Raw genomic sequence first — 18,964 nt, 5'->3', positions numbered from 1 at the left:
GATTTTCATAAAATATCACAACCACATCTGCCTCTTTCTAGCAATGGCAGATGCCCAAGGGAATTACTGGGGCTGTGTGCAGGTGCCTCTGTCCTTTCCCACCCAGCTCCTGCTCCTTCCCTGCGAGGTGCTGATCTGTTTCCTGGCGGTGCTGCCGTTGTGAAAGGGCCTTTTGCAAACGTAACCTGAGGGAAACGTTTCTCTGCATTCACAATGCGCTGCCCCTTTTTAATGTCTGCGTTTGCAGCAGTGGCATTGCTGTGGTTTCTAAAAAGTGAATTAATGACTGGTAAAATAATGACCCAAGGGCCTGAAAACCTTGTATTTCTCTCCTTCCAAAAAGGAGATTTTTTTTAATTATTTTTTTTTTTCATTTTTGCTCCCCTTCATATCTTACCAGGCCTATGAATGGCTTCCCTGGCTAAATGTGAACTTCTTTGTAGGATTAGTAAATGGTTTAGGAAACAAGAGGAGCCCTAAATAGTGTTTCCTTTGGGAATATAAACTAATAACTGTGAAGTGCAGTGGGGGCTGAGAGTCCTGGGCAGGGAGTGACTTCCTAGATGCTCTCAGTGACATCCAAAGGCTAGGACTGACTTAACAACAATAAACCCTGCAGCTCTGGGATGAAATGGGAATTTAATTTTGATTTTAGAGGAGCACTGATGCAGAGCCAAGAAATTAAATAAAAATTTTGATTTTAGAGGGGCACTTTCTGCTCTGGCACAGGGCTGAGGAGTGGGCTCTGTTGCATTTTTCCCCTTGCAGGTGGCCCAGGAGGGGTGTGAGGCTGGAATGAGGATTTGTGTCTGCTCCTGAAGGCTCTGTTGGTGCCCAAGCCCCTTGCACTCCCTGGAGGAGCTGTGAGCAGGAGTTCTGTGAGCAGGATTTGCCCCGCACACCTCGGCCATGGGGAATGAGCTCAGTCACAGGAGGTACTGCAGGAGGTTCAGGAGGTTTGAAAGGCTGCCAGCTGAGGAGGGAACAGCTGTGCCTGATGTCCCTGATGTCCCCACGGCCTGGCCAGCCCAGGGTGAAGGGTCCTTGGACAGTAGGAGCCACTCTGAGAAGGAGGAGCCCCAGGGTGCTGCTGCAGGGCTGCAGGGCACAGAGCAAGGAAGGAAAAGGGAAAGGGCCTCGTGTTCCCCACCTGTGAATGCCCAGGGAATGCTGAGGAGCCCAGAGCTGCAGGAGGCTGGGGATGATCCCCATGCCATGAATCCAGATGGAAAAACTCCTGCTCTGAGTCAGGGCAGAGCTGAGCCAGCTGGAGGGCACGCAGAGGTGACCACAGGGGACTTCCCTCTGCAGCCTGCCGAGGAGGAGAGCAAGCAGGGCACAGTGAAAAGCAGCTCAGGGTCACACAGGAGACCCAGCACCAGGCCCTGCAGGGCCAGCCCTCTCTGCAGGTGGCTGAAGAACCTCAGGAGCCCAGCAGAAAAACCTAAAGCCAAGCCTGGTGCAGCCAGCGGCCAAGAGTGAGGCTCCTGTGGATGGAAAAGGATCAAGTGCCCAGTGTGAGACCTGCAAAAAGAAGAAAAGACTGGTAAATATACAGATATATAATAAGAGGAGGTTATTTTTGTCATCTTTGAACTGCTTATCTGGACCTGGCTGGCTTGGAGCACAGAGAGCATTCCCTCTGGAAGGGTGGAGCAGGGAAATGAAGTGGCTCTGTTCCCTCAGCCAGCAGCCTGTGAGGATTGTCTGGCTCTGCTCTCACTGGGGACTGGGCTGTAAAAGCTCCTTTTTGAAACCCTGAGAGGCGCAGCTCTGGATCTTCCTGGTGCTTCTATCATTATTTGATTTCCTTTCCCCATTTGTGAGAACTTACTCTGCTTAATGGCCCAGGAGAAGGATGAGTAGCGCCAGTGTTATCCCCGAAATTAATTGATTATAAAATGTAGCTGCTTACAAATGCACCGTGCTGGTGGTGGGTGCCGTGGGGGAGGCTTGGTGAACAAGGGGCTCCAGTTTTGCTGCTGGAAGTGTTTGCTTTGTGTGCTTTTGGATCTGGAAGTCAATAAAAGCCACTTTCACTGCCTCCAATGGAGCCTTGGCTGCAGCTGAAGTGGGGTGAGGGAGGGAAGGAGGGGGTGGGCTGGCACTGCCTGCCCCCAGATGTGAGGAGTGGGCACTGGGAGGGCTCCCTGTGCTGCCAAGGAGCCAGCAGTGCTGCTCTGGCTCTGCCGGGGCTGCTCCTGAACAGACTGGCTCAGGAAAAGTCTTTAATTGGGTTGCTGCAGTTCTGTGCCATCCATGTGGCCCTTCCAGGTGTCTCAGAGCTGACCCAAGAATGCTGAGCCTTGTTCTGCCACAGATTCCAGCTGGGGGCAGAAATCCTTCTGAGATTCTTCTCCAGCAAATCACTTCTGGGAGAGGGGAGAGGCAAAAAGAGGAGCTGGCAGAGCCAAGGAGGGGCTGCAGGGCTGTGCTGGAGCTGCCAGCTCCTTGAGGGGTGCCAGCCTGGCCTGGAGCAGCAGGGAGGGGGAGAAATGCCAAGGGAAGATAATGAACAGCAGCCCGAGCTCCTGAACTGCCTCCTGCCCTGCCTGAGGTGCCTGGGCAGATCCTGCCCTGGCTGCTGCTCAGTCACTGCCCTGGGGCACTGATGGCAGCTTTGATCTCATTCCTGGCTGGACCACAGGTAGGAAACTCCTCATTCATGTCCTTCTCCTTCAGTTCTTTCCTTCTTAGAAGCTCCAGTTTAATTTTCTCCCTTGTTGTTCCCTTTGTGGTGATCCCTTAGGATTTCAGCTTTTCTATTTTCCATCTATCTGTAACCCTGCAGTTCTTTAGTGCAGAGCTCCAAACTCCACACACAGTGGGAGCTGCTGCTCCCCCGTTTGGGGCAGACACAACAATTCCTCTCCAGCCTGGCAATCAAGGACCCCTCACTGCCTCAGGCCTGAGAGATGGGAACAAAAGGGAGCTGGGGGAGCAAACTTGGGGTCAATGACTTCATTAGCTGAAGCTGGAATTGGCAGATTGACCCCAAAATGCAAATGCACCAAACTTATAAAAGTGTGAAAACCCGTGACCAATTCTCCATTTTTGGGTGGGTTTTGTCTGCCCTAAATGTGCCTGAAGGCCCTTCAATAACTAGATCTGCTTTTTATTCTCTTAATTTTTCTGGCCCCTGTTTTTAGGTGGCCAAAAGGCAGCAGTAGGTCCATCCCCAGCTCTCCTGAGGTGGCCAGGAACAGCCAAGTGCCTTTATCTCGTTGATCACTGCACCAATGTCACTGCTAAAATCCCCTCAACAAGCTTAGAGCACACCTTGGAGCTCTTCTTGAACAGAATTAGGATAAAAATATCACTTCAGAACATCCCCTTCTGCACCTCTCCCTCAATCCAAAGCTGTTGGCTGTGCCAGCCAAGGAATAAATAAGCAGGGAAGCAGCTGCTTCCCACCTTGTGCTCAGAAGCACCATCTGCTGTGCTGCGAAGAAGAATTCCTTGGGTGCTAATGACCTCTGAGGATAATGTTTGCCTCGTGTCATCCCCGGGTTCCTCAAATAAAACTCCCAGGAAGTTTTTAAGAGCAGAGATGCAGCCCTAAAACACTGAAATGGTCACTTTTACAGGCAGCAAAACTTATTTCTGCTGTTCCTAAAGTCAGTGAGGTGTGGAAGTGCCACCCTTTATTGAATTAGTCTCCATTTTTTTAAGGCATGACGGTCTTTGTTTATTTGTTTCAAATATTGACTCTTGGAATTTATTTGTTTAGGTTTTCTGGTTGGTTTGGAGTTTGTTTGTCTGGGTTTTTTGTTTTCTGGGGGTTTTCTTGAGGCAGAGCTGTTCTGTGGTTTTTTTTTTAATCCAGATTTCATGTCTTGGTGAAGAGGAGGCCCTGAAGAAGAGAGCTCTGAATCATAAGAAATTGGAAACTTGGGGAAATAAAGCAGCTCAGGTTTCCTGAGTGTGGATGCTCTGAGGTGTTGAGAGCATTTCTGAGATGGATTCTCTGCTTGGAGAGGAGCTCAGCTGATTCTTTCATTCCTTCCATGTCACTTTTCCCTCTGCCATCGTCCCCCGAGCTCAGCTGTAACACTTTGTCCATCCATTACAGCTCATTAAAAATTCAGGATGAATCCTGCTTTTCATTGTGCAGCTTCAAAATTCACCCCACACCTGAGAAAAGTGATCACAGAATGTCATTTCCTCAGTTTTCAGGTGAGGAACTTTGTTTAAACTTGCTGTAAATTTGTTTAGATTTGCTTTTTTGTATTTTGTTTCTCTTTTTTTTTTTTGTGGTTTTGAGAGGTTTGTTTTTTGTTTTGTTTTTGTTTTTTGTTTTATTTTTTGCTGTTTGCTTTGGAGTTTTTTGTTTGTTTTTTTGGGTGTTTGGTTTTTTATTTTGTTTTTGGTTTTTGCTGGGTTTTTTGGTTTGTTTGGGGGGGGGGGGTTGTGTTTGTTTATTTTTGCTTTTTGAGACAAAAAACTTGAGAGATTTTTTTACCTTCCTGATGTGTTATTCCACTGTCACAATTTGCTCTGAATTCAGGGACATCTTAAATAAAACCCCACGTACAGAGGGACAGTGCCAGGATTAGTGCTCTGCTTGCTCAGGCTGTGACATTCCCCTGCCCTGGGGCACTTTTGGAAACCTGGGTTTTAACAGAAAGCTTAAAAATTCCACTTTTTTCCCCCCAAAATTGCACAATTCCAGACAACAGTTCATAGCTGTGAAAATATCCTCCCACGGTAACATCCTCAAGGTTTTTTTCCAAAAATTATAAAGGTTTTTGCCCAGAATTTAGGAGTCTTGCTCATCTTTCCCTGTTTGCTGCTGGAAAATGTGGTTTATTTCCTTCTCTTCCTCTGTTGAATAGGGAATTTCCTGTAGTTACTTGATCCTTTGTCAATTTCTAAGTATTTTTTTTAATTTTAATTTTATTTTGGTGGTTTTTAAAAAAGATTATTTAAGTATTTTTTTATTTATAGATATTTTATAGATCTTTTTATTTTGAAGGGAGCACAGGTATTTGCTGCAGTGCTTCCTGCAGAGATCCATTTGGAGCACTGGGTTTATCAATAGGGGCACTCTGGTTTATAGAGGTTGGAAATCAGTTTTGACAATGCAAAAATGAGCAGCACTGGGGATGGAATATCACAGCCAGAGCTCCACTGCAGGGGGAAAAACACTTTGAATTTGGAACATCAGGGAAACCTAAAATTTGAGGTTTGGTGACCTGGTTTGAAATCCCTTATCTGGTACCTGTTTCAGGTGGTGGAAAATCAGTTTTATTGCTTCTTTCCTGGGAAAATCCCAGCAAATCAGCTCTGGTTAGTAATGAAAGGCTAACCTGGGTCAAATGCAGGTTTCAGGTAAATGTTTCAGCCTCTTACTGCAGGGAAAATAATCTAACACAGATTCGTTCTGTGTGGTTTGACCCCTGCAGTGACCTGAAGTTAATAATGTGAATATTCCTGGATTTTAACCTCTTGCATTCACCCCATCTTCATGTGGGCAACAACAAAAAATCCATTTGACGCTCTTAGCTACAATTCACATTGCAATACACCCAAAACTACCTGATTTTTTTTTTTTTAAATCAGTGTTTCTTTTATTTTCAGTGTTTGCAAACCAAAAGAACAGCAGCCACAGAAAATTTGTGGCACATTAACCCCAAACTGTTGGAAATTGAGGAGGTGCTCCTAGGATGACTCTCTCCTGTGAACAGGCAGCACCCCTCACCCTTTCATTAATAAATAAATAATAAATTTCCAGCAATCTCAGGAGCTGGCACTCTTTTGTCCTGTCTAACTGCTGAAGCAAGATTTTAAACTTCTTTATGGAATTATTTTATCTAACTGCATGAAAATATTCCAATAGAGGAAAAACCCAGCATGGTGTCTTTCTTCTGTGGGAGCTTTTAGCCCCAGGTCTTCATCTTGTTGCTTTGTGAACACAATCCCTGAGGGGAAAAAAAAAAAAACTCAGGAAAAATAATTTTAAAAAAACCCCAATTATTGATGCTTCCTGCTTAACTCAGGACAGATTTAGAAATGCAGGAACTCAGCGTGGTGGTGGCTGTGAGAAGCCAATAGTTTTGAACATCTTACACCTCTTTAACAGAGTTCTGCTGTGCAGCTGCAAAGCTTCGGGTGGTTTTTCTCTCCCCTTTCAATTAGCCAGCACATGGGAACACTTCAAGGAATGAGCACCAGGCTTTTCCTGGATTTCTTGCATCCCCTTGGAGAGAATCATTGTATTTGTGGGGTGATGAAGGAAGGAACGATGCATCTGACTCCATGTTCTCATAAGGCTGATTTATTGGTTTATGATGCTATATTATATTAAAGAATACTAAACTAAATAATGCAGAAAAGATACTTACAGAAGGCTAAAAAGATAATAATGAAAACTTGTGACTCTTTCCAGAGCCTCGACACAGCTTGGCACTGACTGGCCAAAGAGTCAAAACAACTCACATGAAACCAGTGAAACAATCTCCAAACACATTCCAATGCAGCAAAACACAGGAGAAGCAATCAGATAATTATGGTTTTCCTTTTCTCTGAGGTTTCTCGGCTTCCTAGGAGAAAAATGCCAGGTGAAGGGACTTTTCAGAGAATGTGAATGCCACAGAGAGCCACGGAATGGGAGGAAATGTCAAAAAAGGTGAGAGGAATTAATGCTGAAACAGCTCTCAGCCAGCATGAGGAGTGTGCTGGGCAAAACAGGAGCAGAACCAGGAATGTGAGGGGTGATGGAACAATATTGGGGCACCAGTTATTGGTGTTTGTTCCACACTGGGCCCTTCTGGGGGCTCCCCAAATGGGGGGAGCTCTCCTGTAGCAGTGCTGTGTGGTATTTTCTGGGACCCCTGACAAAGGGGGGAAATGATGACTCTGACTCCATGTTCTCAGAAGGCTAATTTATTATTTTATGATCTATATTATATTAAAGAATGCTATACCAAACTATACTAAAGAATAGAGAAGGATACAGACAGAAGGCTAAAAAGATAATAATGGAAACTTGTGACTCCTTCTGAGTCCTGATGCACCTGGCTGTGATTGGTTATTAAGTCAAAACAATTCACATGAAACCAAAGAAACAATCACCTGTTGATAAACAATCTCCAAACACATTTCAAAGCAGCAAAACACAGGAGAAGCAAATCAGATAATTATTGTTTTCCTTTTTCTCTGAGGCTTCTCAGCTTCCCAGGAGAAAATCCTGGGCAATGAGATTTTTCCAGAAAATATGACGGTGACATTTCTGTGCCAGGAAAAAGGACACACGCAGGACTTTTTCAGTCTTCAGCTTCTTGTTTATTGTTATTTTACCCCAAAGTTTTGCATGCTGTCCACACCAGGTTCAGTGTGCAGGAAAAGCACCAGAAAATGGCCCCAAAATGTACAGCTTGAAGGTCTTTTAAAGTTATTTTATCCAATTAACTCTTAAAATGTACATTATTTCTACTTATCTACCAATAACTCATCCCTTGTCTGTCCATGTAACCTAAAACTGCAGCTTTCCTTCACTAATCACCCTGTGCCACCAACCCTGCAGGAAATGGAGTAGATGAAGAAGAAACAGGGACTACACCCAAATTCCTCCATCTTGTTTTCTCTCTACACCATACTAAAAACCCCAAAACCTAAATTTCTCACCCAAGTGACACACTGTACTACTCTCTATTATCTATTTCACACTTTGGTAAATTCTGATCTACCTCGAAGCCTTGGAAGCCCTCTCCGTGGCTGAAGGTCAAAGGCAGTGTTCCTCTGGGGGTCAGACCCCCTCAAAGCAGACAGAGAAATATTCCTTGTAGGTGGTTCCCCTTGCCTCTGTGGGAAATTCCGCTTTCTCGAGGAATTTGGGAGAGGAGAGTGGAGGCAGGAGCTAATCAGGTGTCTCATCTCAGAGAAGCCTTGCTCTAAATGTCCCTGGGTGTCCCTGCAGCCCCTCCTGGTGCAGAGCTGGAGGCAAAAAGCAATTAGAGAACGCGTGTAAAGGCTGCAGGATCGCTGCTAAACACTCAACAGCACTCATCAGCCATGGGCTGCAGGCAATGGGGAGCTGCCAGGGACGGGAGAGCAGGGCAGGAGCGCGCAGCCCGGCTGATCTCACTGCCACAGCTCCCAGGGCAGCAGGAGAGGCTCTGGCACTGCTCTGGTGACACAGACCCTGTGTCACCGTGCAGTCAGAGAGGACACGCAGTCGGATCAGAAGTGTCAGGAAAATTCATCCACAAACATCAGGGGTTGATGTCCAAAAAGGAGACAGAGGAGTCCTGGAACTTTATTCCAATCAAGGGAGAGGCCATGGGGCATTCCTCTTGGGGCATCTCCAATTTTTGGAGGATGCAGCCTCCTTTTTATCCCCATTTCCCAACCACATTTCCCTCTCTCTTTCCCATTGGCTGAGGGACTTGAGAGGTTCAGAATTCCCAAATCTCCAACTACAAACCCCCTTCTAATGTACAACCCCCTTTTTTTTCTTTTCCTTGTGTCAATCTGTGGGATTCCCATGGAATTTATGATTCTTCCCATTGTTTCTCTCATCTCTCAGTATCCAGTTTTATTTACCAGCAGACCCACAGTTTGTTTGCCAGGACAAATCCCTCTCATTCCTTTCACGGGGCTGCTGGAATCTCTCTGCCCAGGCTGAGCAGCTCTTTGGAGGGGCAGGGATTTCAGCCTGCTCCTCATGGCCCTGCCCTGGCTGCCTCTCCAGACCTGTGAGCAAAGGACTCCCTGATGTTCCCCTTGCCTCTGTGGGAAATTCTGCTTTTTTTGTGGAATTTTGGGAGTCCCTGGGGTCCCTCCAGAACCTGCTCCTCTTCCCCTTCAGGAGCACCTGGGTGTTGTCAGCACAACCTTGGGACAGAAGAAGCAGAGGGGAGAAATAAAACACAATTTTTAATTTGCTTCTCTTTCCTCTATGGGAAAATCTGCTTTCTTGTGGAATTTTGGGAGTCCCTGGGGTCCCTCCAGAACCTGCTCTGCTTTTCACTTCAGGAGCACCTGGGTGTTGTAGCCCAGCCTCAGGCCAGAGGAAGCAGAGAGGAGAAATCAAACACAAAATGCAAGAGTGAGACTTCTTTTAGGGCTTCTGGTTTGCTGTTAGCCTCTCTGAGAGCATCCCAAAAGCATCAGGTTGAGTCTCTTAAATTGCTCCTAAAAGGTACCTGAATAATTTAAGATCTTTTGGAGGAAAATGCTCTTATTCTGGGATTATTTGCTCTGACCTGGCTCTGTTTGCTCCCACAGGAGCCTCTCCTCCTGCCCCTGGTCACACCTCTGAGCCAGGACTTGGCAAACCAAGCCCAAATCCCCGCAGTTCAATTGCAACCAAGTCTCAGAGTTTCTCTGCACCCGCAGGAGCATTGCCAGGTGCTCAGCGCTTCCTTCCAAACTGTGCCACCCGTTTGAAATGCAGCTTCTGTCTCCTGAAAGACACATGGCCCAGATTTCACTGCCTCTATTTCTCTTCCCTCCCCTGATCACTCCTCTAATGGCATTTAACGCTCCCAGGCATCTCCCGAGCCTGGAATGCCACAGCTTCCCCTGACTAAACTAAAAATCTCTGACCGTATCACTGGAAGTGAACAAAGACATAAACAAAGGTCATAAACGGAATTTATATGACTTCTGATAAAACTCCTCCTGACAGCTTTGTGGGGGGATTTTTTTAGCTGACAATTTTCTGTGCAGCGCTGCGAGTGTTCCAGGCTTGTTGCCTGTTTACTGTGCCTGTGGTGCACACCTCTTACAAATACATCACTTGCTGCCATCAGAACAGAAGGGTGAGCAGCAATTAATGGCATCTTCTATAAATCCCACCCTTTTCTCCTCATTTCTGCTGCTAAATATGCAAGACATGACTGGAGAAGTGCTCTGACAACACTAAGAGCAAAGAGGGTGCCCATTACTTACCCCAATAAAAACCTTACCTCATTAAAAAGGAACCTGAAAATGAAATCACTGGTTTCTGTCACCTCATGGGTTTAGTTTACTCTGCTCCCCACGGGGAAAAGTTTCCTGTTTTCCTCACATTAATCAAGTGCTGGGTTCGAGCTGATCCTTCTGCAGCCCAGTGAGCGCTGAAGGAAGGAACAAAACCCACCTCACGTTCCTCTCACTGCCAGCCCTTCCCTGCTCTGCCTTTGTTTTTAAAATTAACTTTCGCGTTTTCTTGGAGCTGAGAAAGCCATTACAGAAAAGACCAAACCAATTTTTCTTTCCAGCATGTGTGATTGTTTTCTACTTCCCTAAAAGGTTAATGTTTAAAATGAATAATGGGTAGTGGGGAAGAGGAGAAAAAAGGATTTTTTCCAGCTCTCCTTTCCCTCAGCTCACACAGCACGGGGGTGTTGCTGTCTCCTTGCACCAGGAATATTTTGGCAGCCTTCAGAGCTGCTTTCCCTTGGCTGGTGGCCTCCAAAACCTCCTTCAGGCCCTGCTGGTGGCTCTGCTCACAAAGGGAATCACTTTGCCCTCCTGTTTTCCTCCCTGAACTCCTCCTGACGGGCAGTTCTGTGCTGCTGCTCCTCCAAGGGTTGTTCTTTCCTTCCAGCAGAGGAGTTCTCAAACCCCCCAGGCCAGCCCAGCCCCAGGAGGCCACAGCAGCTTCACCCCTCAGAAATTTGGGGGAGATTCCTCCCTGTTCCCAGCTGATGGGATGGAGAGAAGAGAATTGGAATTAGCTGAAAGAGCCCCTGAGAGTGGAATGGTTGGCCCAGATTTCAGAAGAGCGCCCTAAAATCAGGTGCAGGTGAGCTGGGACATCATGGCAACAGCAGGAAGGGAATTGAGTTCTCCTGGCTCCCCAAAACCCCCTCTGAGCTGGCACAGCCCCGAGCTCACAGTGGGATCCCAGGGTCAGGAAAATTCATCCACAAACACCAGGGGTTGATGTCCCAAAAGGAGACAGAGGAGTCCTGTCACTTTATTCCAATCAAGGGAGAGGCCATGGGGCATTCCCCTGGGGTCTCAGATTTTTGGAGGATGCAGCCTCCTTTTCATCCCAATTTCCCACCACATTTCCCTCTCTCTTCCCCGTTTCTGAGGTACTTGAGAGGTTCAGACTTCCCAAAACACCTGATACCAAAGATTCCCCTCTAATGTATAACCCTGCCTTTTAATTTTTAATTCCTATGGAATTTCGGGTTTTTCCCCATTGTTTCTTTCATCTCTCAGTGCTACCTTTATCTCCCAGCAGACCCACAGCTTGCTTGTAAAGACAAATCTGTCATTCCTCTCACCAGGCAGCAGCAGGGCAGTGAACATCCCAGCCCCGTGGAAATGCTGTGCTCCCATTTGGAAAAGCTGCTGGATTATTCTGGAATAAATCCACACTGTTAGCCCTTATTAAATTAAAACCTGCTGGCTTGGAGGAACAAAATTAGTAATGCTGTGAACTCTCCCGTGGGCTGGGAATGTAAAGGAGCTTGGCATTGCAGAGAGTTGCAGCAGAACATAATTCTTTGCAGGAGGGGAGAAAGTAAAGAAATCTATGAAGTCATTGACTAGTTTAGTTCAAAAACACATGGCTCAAAATCTCAATATAATTACCCCAGTGCCCGCAGTTCCTGTTGGAGATGTTATACTGCTGGGTCAATATATATATATGTATTTTTTTTTCTTTTTGAGCTGAGTTAACACATACATCATGTTTCAGGATGCTGCTGAATGCAGTGAATTTAATTTAACAGGGTGAGCAGCTAAACTTAGGCAGTCAGCTTGGGGTGACCGCTGAAGTTTATGCCAGAAGTGAGAATTTGGAAGCCAGCAGAGCTCACAGATAGCTGTGATGTCCCCTTGGAGCAGCCTGGTTATCCAACAGAGCTCAGCAGTGCGGGCTGCTGGCGCCACAAAGCTGAGACCTGTCCTTGCACATTCCTACCTCATCCTTCTTCCACTTCCTCCCCTTGGAGCTCCAGCTCACAGGTAAAACCCCCCCAAAAGGGCTGCGAACCCCCAGATTTCTCAGTTTTGTTGCAAGGCTGTGCCTCAACCTCATCACAGTTTTGCACAGCTCTGGAGTCTCAGAGCTGAACTTTCTGCACCTCTCCCCTTCTCTGTGTGTGTGCAGAACTCTGCCCTCTCCTGAGGGGGATGGAGGATTTCCTGAATGTGTGGCTTTGGGAATGAATCTGCAATGCTGGCTGCTAAGCGTAAGGCAAACCTGTAAATAAAGGTATTCAGACTTCTGTAAATGCCCCTGTCAGAAATCCAGATTGGAAGAAAACCTTTTCTTTATAGAGCCCAATCTTTTATTTCCCTCACCTATTTTCCTGTAAACTCTTACTTCTCTGCACTTACCAAGCCAGATTCACTCTCTCTTAATTTTATACAAAGAAAAACCTGGATAAATTATGATCAGGGTGGCAGAAGACCCTGATCATAAAATATTTAGGTGTTCATCTATTTTTGTTGTGTATAATAACTTCATTTTTGCATTCCTGTTAAAATCCCAACCTCCTTGGGGCAAGGACTGCCCTCCATGTGTCATTGTAAGGAGAAGAACCTGGACTAAGGATAAACACAGGGAGGTTTTCTGGCTCTAAAAATCTCTAAAAAAACCCATAAATGCCATTGCATGGCATGGTGGGAGAGGAAGCACGAGGAGAAGGATCCCTGTGTGGCTGATTGCACTTCATCCTGTGGCACTGGTGTCACCCCAGGAACCCACAGCAGCTTCACCCTCAGAAATCTGGGGTAGAGTCCTCCCTCAGGCCGTGCTGGTGGCTCTGCTCACAAAGAGAATTGTCCTGTCCTCCTGTTTTCCTCCCTGAACTCCTCCTGTGGCTCTGCTCACAAAGAGAATTGTCCTGTCCTCCTGTTTTCCTTCCCTGAACTCCTCCTGTGGCTCTGCTCACAAAGGGAATCACTTTGTCCTCCTGTTTTCCTTCCCTGAACTCCTCCTGTTGTCCTCCTGTGGCTCTGCTCACAAAGGGAATCACTTTGCCCTCCTGTTTTCCTCCCTGAACTCCTCCTGACGGGCAGTTCTGTGCTGCTGCTCCTCCAAGGGTTGTTCTTTCCTGCCAGCAGAGGAGCTCTCAAACCCCCCAGGCCAGCCCAGCCCCAGGAGGCCACAGCAGCTTCACCCCTCAGAAATCTGGGGGAGATTCCTCCCCGTTCCCAGCTGATGGGATGAAGAGAAGAGAATTGGAATTAGCTGAAAGAGCCCCTGAGAGTTGAGTGGTTGGCCCAGATTTCAGAAGAGCGCCCTGAAATCAGGTGCAGGGGACCTGGAACAAAGTGTGGGCACCCAAAACCGGAGCTGGTGTCACAGGCAGAGCACTGCCAAGGGTGCATTAAACTTTGATGGCTCTGCTCATGCATTATCCATGTGCCAGTCAGCAAAGCTGCCCTGGTGGTAATTTTCCAAAGGAATCAGCTAATCATGGATCAGCACAAATCACTGCTGCCTTTTTTTTTTTTTTTTTTGCTGTTTCTCTTTTGCTTATTAGCACCCAAAACCCGTGTGTGTGCTAATTCCATGCTCCAGAGGGCATCTGGGGGGCAGATTGATGGAGATGCACTTTGCCCCTCCTTTTTCAATCCCCTGAGACCCCCAATCCTCAGGAAAACCCCACAAATGATGCGTGAGGCACAGTTTTAGAGGAGGCTGTGCTCCTTCAAAGGCCACAGGTGTCCAGGCACCACGCTGGCATCCAGCAGAAAACAGCCTCAGAAAGGGCCTGGCAGCAGAGAAACCAGCTGGTATTTCTGTCCTTCCCTCCTTTGAAGCAGAACTCCAGCTGATTACACGGTTGGAATACAGAGGGGAAAAAAATATATAAAAGAAGAGATGGTCTGAGATTTGTCCTGAATGGAGCATTAAGGCTGAGGAAAGCTGTGCTGCCCAGGGAAAGGCAGGAGGAGAGAGGAATGGGAAATCTCAGAGAAATTCCAGATTTTTAGGCTCTTGAGAGAAGAGTCTTAGACAAAGCATGAATTAGTTCTGCTCTGACACAATCTGAGTGCTCCAGTGGTTCATGTGACACTCGAGAGCAGCAGGAGAGGAAAAGCACCTCAGAAACTTCATCCCAGGGAAAAGGCATCCCCTGCCTCTGCCATTCCTGAAAAACCCCTACACCTCAAAAAACTTCCCAGGCTCTGAGGAGAATTGTTTCTGCAGCAAGTAAAGGAATGATTTATTACCCTCCCTCGGCAAATTCTGCAAATCTCAAAGATCATGGACACTAACACACTCTGAGCCACAAGTGGAGCAGTGCTTCCATCTGGAAACAGGTATTTCTGAGGTTTGAAAAGCATGGCAAGCAATAAAATGGTCCCATGAGTGGGTGGAAATGTGCTGGGAGAGGACAACAGGAGTGGCAGAAAAGTGCTGGCACACACTTCTTGTTCTCTTTTTGCCCAGTTACTGGCACAGCAGCACAGTGCTAAACTTCCTTCAAATATTAGCATACGAAGTAATAAAAACAGCAGAAAGAGCAAGGGGAACCTCGAGCTGAAGTGAGATTTATCCCAGATCATAACCCAGCAGGATTACACTCCCCTTCACCCAGTGGGGGCTGGAAGAGGAGCACCCTGTGGCTTGTGCCGGGCTCTGTTCAACCCAAAACACTCCCAACACTCTTGCACTGAGAGTCTTGCACCCTGAATTTTGGTGATGTTGAACTTTCTGCATCTTTCTGAACCTCAGCCCCGATTCTGTGCTGGTTGTGGGATGAATTTCTGCTGAGAAAGATGAATTATTCTCACTGCAGGGTCTGGTTTGTTCACCGCTCACTGACTCCAGTTTAGCCCTTACAGACCTTCCCCTGAGGTTTTGTTATTCCACTTTCACAGCTTTCCGAGCTTTTTTTTTTTATTTTCTTTTTGAAATTCTGAGCTGGTTTATCTGGAGAATCCCCTTGCACAGCAGGGCTGAGCAGCACAAAGGGGGGAGCACAAGGATATGCTGCTCCCCCCAGGTGCTCTCTCAGGGCCACACGACCACCACGAGCTCTTCTTGCAGGATGCAGAATTGAAATTCCACCAACGGGGCCAGAAACATAAAGAACAAACCCTGGAATTGCCTGTGCTTTACAGACACTTCCTGACAGCAGCTTATCAGCCTGTACAATGTGTTGTTACTCCAGAAAAAGCTGTGTGCTGGTTTATTATTTAATGAAATGCAGCTCTAACAACCCATAAGATACAGAAGGACTGCTCAGGCTTCTTGCAGGGACTGGATAATTCAATGTGCTGTGGTTAACAGGAGGAAAATGTGGGAAAGATAAGATTATTAGTGCAAGAAAAGCAAACTGGAGGGAACTTCATGACCACAGGGAACTTTTTTATGACTTTCTGACATTCAGGTCTCAATTATCAGAGCCACGGCTCAGATCATAAACAGAATTTATCTCTGGCAGAAGTAGGCTGCTTTATTACAGCCTTCAGAGCAGTGAATGTTTTGATAACGAAGTTAAAGGAAAAGCAGAAGTTCCCAATTTGAGAGGAGCCTTTGCTGCTCATGACGCTGGCGCTGGGCTGGGTCAGAAGTAAATCAATAATTCTGCCCTCAGGAGGGCTCTGCTCATGAAAAATCCCCCAAATCGATGTTTAAGTGCCACTGACAAAGAATTGTATTTTCTTTAGGGGGCCCAAATCTCTGGAGATCCGGAAGGTTTGTATGGAAGTTGTGAAAAATGCCAATCACTTGTTTTTAAAATTTTAAAAGTGTAATAGTAATAAAATTGTTATAAAAATAGCAATATAATTAGAGTAATAAAAATTGGGACAATTAGGATTAGGACAATACGAGACAATAAAAACAAAGAGTTACAGACAGTCCCGGTACCTTTTCTGGGCAAAATAAGCCCAAAAAAGGACCCACGTTAGCAGAGGATTAACCCTTACAAGCACCAGCCTGTTGCATATTCACACACCTCATACACGATGCATAAATTCCATTCAAACACAGGATTCTGGCTGAGCAGTGTCAGCTTCTTCCTCTGAATCCTGACGGTTCTCCAGGGCTGAGGAGGCAGGAAGAAGCTCGTTTCTTCTGATAATGGAGCAATAAATTCTCTTTTTCTGAAAGATTGAGGTGTCCTGTGGCTGCTATCTGGTGTGAGTACCTCACTCCTTTCTTAAAAAAAATCATCCCACATACATAGTTTCTATTTTAACATTATGTTATAACCTAAAAATATATTTAACACACTATTTAAGAAAACTAATATAGCATGACTTTCTAACATAATGCATATAATATTCATTTGAATATTTGCCAAAATCCAATCACAAAATACCCATTTTTCACAGAGGTCAATGTGTATTTACCCACCCACTGAACAAATAACCGTGTTGGGCCTGATTTGATGGAATTTCAAACCCGGGCAGAGGCAGGTTCAGGGGAGGCAGCCCTGGATGGAAACATCTGATTCCTTAGGGGGCAGAGCCCAGCCTGTGTGTGAGGGATCCCTGAGTGATCCAATCTGTGTGTGAGTGATCCAATCTGTGTGTGTGAGTGATCCCTGAGTGATCCAATCTGTGTGTGAGTGACCCCTGAGTGATCCATCCTGCATGAGAGTGATCCCTGAGTGATCCATCCTGTGTGAGAGTGATCCCTGAGTGATCCAATCTGTGTGTGAGGGATCCCTGAGTGATCCAGCCTATGTGTGAGGGATCCCTTAGTGATCCAATCTGTATGTGTGAGGGATCCCTGAGTCATCCAATCTGTGTATGAGTGATCCCTGAGTGATCCAATCTGTGTGTGAGTGATCCCTGAATGATCCAATCTCTGTGTGAGGGATCCCAGGGTGATCCAGCCTGTGTGTGTGAGGGATCCCAGGGTGATCCAGCCTGTGTGTGAGGGATCCCTGAGTGATCCAATGTGTGTGTGAGGGATCCCTGGGTGATCCAATGTGTGTGTGAGGGATCCCTGGGTGATCCAATGTGTGTGTGAGGGATCCAGCCTGTGTGTGAGTAATCCGTGGGGAAAGGCTCAGGGGGGCTTCGCTCGTGGTGCAGCTCCCACAAAGCCAGAGCACAGATCTGGAGGATCTGACTCCTCTGTCTCCCGTTTGTTCATAAATCTCTGGTGTTTTTGGACGAATTTTCCTGACACCTGCCTGCCCTACAAAGGAAGCAAATCTTCCAAAATCCCAGCCTGCGTTCCCCTGTTCCCATGGGGGACAGAAGGAACATCCCAGTGAGGAGACCATGACAAAACACCTGAACAAAGCTGAAACAGCAGCTCCTTCCAAACACATGCTGTGAATCACAGCCAGTGAAAGCAGAGCAGGGAGCAGATATCCAGGATGTGTTCCTGCAGCAGTATCAGGAGTGAACACCCTGAACTATCAGCTTGCTGTGTTAGGTCTCTTTTAATAGCTCAGATGCAACAACCTTTTGCTTTTCATGCCTGGCTGCTTCCAAAATAGTCTCTTTTTTTTTTTCCTTCTGTATGCACAGAATTAGAACATCAAAGCTTGGACTGACAGCCCTCTAAAAATGTGACCGTGGTTATTCTTGGCTAGGTCTGGGGAGGAGAAGTGATCCCATTAGCCAGTTCTTGTGATTAAACACAGAATGCATCAGCCAGAGCACGGAGATGTTGAGGGCTCCTCTTCCTGGCCACAGGAGTATTTATTGGGCCATCTTATTCCCAGCCCTGTGTGATCCTCAGGACTCCAACAGGGCCCTCCAAGGATGGGATTTCAGGATAAAGGGAGCCCTGTCCATTTATTTTGGGCATCTGGGAGGCACCCAGGGATTTCTTTGCACAGCACAGCCTCTGAGATGCCCAGAAATAATTTTCCAGCAGGCTCTGATCACCACGGGGCACAGAAAAGGTAACATTCTGTCCAGAGATGAACAGGAGGGGCAGGAAGGGCTGTTTCAAGAGGCATTGTGGAGGTTTCAGTGGGCATTGATCTGTTTTAAAGAATAAATGGGGAGGACAAAGCGTTTGAAATTCCAGCAAGCAGCTGCAGATCCCAGTTTCAGGGAAGGGAAGACAATTTACCTGTGGAAGTGTCCCTGAGCACATGGAACAGATCAAATATTGTCACTTCATTATCAATTCCATTATCTTAATTGCTGTAGAGTCAGGATAAAACTTTTTTTTTTTCCTGAAGTTGCATTAAAATAAAGTTTTAGAACAAGCAATAAAAGTTGGTATGAATGGACTCTTCAGCCTCCAGCTTTCTTGGAAATATGCAGATTTTTAACCCTGCTCCCCATGAAAACAACACTCAGGCTTTCACAGTGGTTTCGTGTCTTAATCTGCATCTTCTACTCTCCAAATAAATTTGAGACAACTTGGTCAAACATGACAGAGGGGCAGGAGACAAACACAACAAAATCCCCAGGGAATTCCCTTGAACAGGGAAATTTAAGTCAAGGCATGCAGCACGGTTCCTGATGGAAGGAGGATGACAGCTTTTCATTAGGAAATCAAAGCCACCAAAGCCCAGGGCTTTTCTGAGGACAAATTTCATCAGCTCTGTGATCTCTTGGGTGCTGAAGCCAATTAACCACGAGGATTAATCCAGAGCAATTCATGACTCAACTCTCCTGGTGATTTCTGCCTTAAAGGTCAACGAAAGGGGCATGAAACCTGTCTAGGAACCTTGGGGACAGTAAACAATTTTTAAAAATGAACTAAAAAGAGCAAAAGTTCTGCTGGAACACCATTCATCACCATCTAAGCACACTGTAATTACCCAACAATTACAGTACACAATGCATTTGTTTGAGCCTCTTTGAAACCAGCACAATTTATGTAACTGGAAATGCACCAAGCAAGTAGGAATAATTACACCATAAATATGATGTAGTTAAATATCTGGGGTTTAGAAGCATTTCATTAAGAAAAATATCCAAGGCTGTTATGCTGTCACGAAATTAACCTTCTAGTCATAAGGATAAGTGGTATTTACGTATTTGAAAACAAAATGGGATGTAATTCCACTGCCATTACATGCAGGAAACTGGCAAATTATGACAGCCTCTATTGTAAAAAGTGACTTTATACCCTGGTTTA

General features: G+C 46.2%; 1 long non-coding RNA gene across 1 annotated transcript; it reads left to right on the top strand.

Moving 5' to 3' along the window:
• The first annotated feature begins 2,181 nt into the window (after positions 1-2,181).
• Positions 2,182-6,004, top strand: LOC119711373. Its single transcript, XR_005259716.1, has 3 exons — positions 2,182-2,647; positions 3,827-4,176; positions 5,581-6,004. It is a non-coding gene; the product is annotated as an uncharacterized LOC119711373 (long non-coding RNA).
• Positions 6,005-18,964: the final 12,960 nt, after the last annotated feature.

This window comes from Motacilla alba, chromosome 24 (assembly GCF_015832195.1).
Source record: "Motacilla alba alba isolate MOTALB_02 chromosome 24, Motacilla_alba_V1.0_pri, whole genome shotgun sequence".
In the NCBI taxonomy this organism is placed as follows: domain Eukaryota; kingdom Metazoa; phylum Chordata; class Aves; order Passeriformes; family Motacillidae; genus Motacilla; species Motacilla alba.
Note: the sequence above shows the minus strand (reverse complement) of the source record. Positions and strands in the feature narration are given on the sequence as shown.